We start from the raw sequence: 935 nt of genomic DNA, 5'->3' as shown, positions 1-935 counted from the left end.
TCGGGTTACCAGCGGTCATTATCGATTTGATTGATTTATTTGTCAATTTGCATTGTTATTTTTTAGATGTTTGTATTTTGTAGGCAATGTCTTCTTTTTTAAGTGGATAGTGGATAGTGTTGTTGATTATTTTGTCAGCTCGACGATAGTGCAGTGTTGCAGCGCCCCGAACAGCTGGCAGGCGGCTAGCTATGAGAAGTTCGACTCATTTCCGAGAATCGATTCTTTCGAGCAGTTCAAAGAACTGGTTCAAAAAGTGATTCAGTTACTCGTTACGTCTCTACGTCATCTGACATCCCAGCGTGGCATGCTCTAAAAAGTTCAATTAAAGGGATAGTTCACCCAAAAATGAAAATGTTGTCATTTACTCACCCTCAAGTTTTTCCAAATATGAGTTTTTTTATTCTGTTGAACACAAAAGAAGATATTTTGAAGAATGTCAGTAAACAAACAGGTGATGGGTTTATTGACTTCCACATTCCGTAGTATGGGGGGAAATACAATGAAAGTCAACTGTCTGGTTACCTTTTTTTTTTTTAAATATCTTTTTTTGTGTTCAACAGAATAAAAAAACTCATTCAGGTTTGGAACGACATGCGAGTGAGTCAGTGATCCCAGATTTTTCATTTCTGGGTGAGCTATAAGTCATAATAAAATCATTGAAAAAGATTTAGCATGTTTTAACAAACGCTGTTTATTAAAATCAACTCTGTTTCGCTTTCATCTGACTTGCTTGACATAGACGGATCTTGGTTTAATGGATCAGTGAGTTGTTCACTCGAGAACCGCACCGACACGTGAACGAATTGTTCAGACTGGTTTTCATTGAAAAGATCTGACTCAAAAGAACGAGTCGTTCACAAAAGTGATATACAGCCGATTCCCATTTACCTATTCTGGGAATGTAAGTTTCAAATATTCCCTCATGCAAATGA

Source organism: Squalius cephalus, assembly GCF_949319135.1.
Source record: "Squalius cephalus genome assembly, chromosome: 7".
Classification (NCBI taxonomy): Eukaryota; Metazoa; Chordata; class Actinopteri; order Cypriniformes; family Leuciscidae; genus Squalius; species Squalius cephalus.
The sequence above is the reverse complement of the archived record's forward strand: the minus strand, read 5'-3'. Positions refer to the sequence as shown.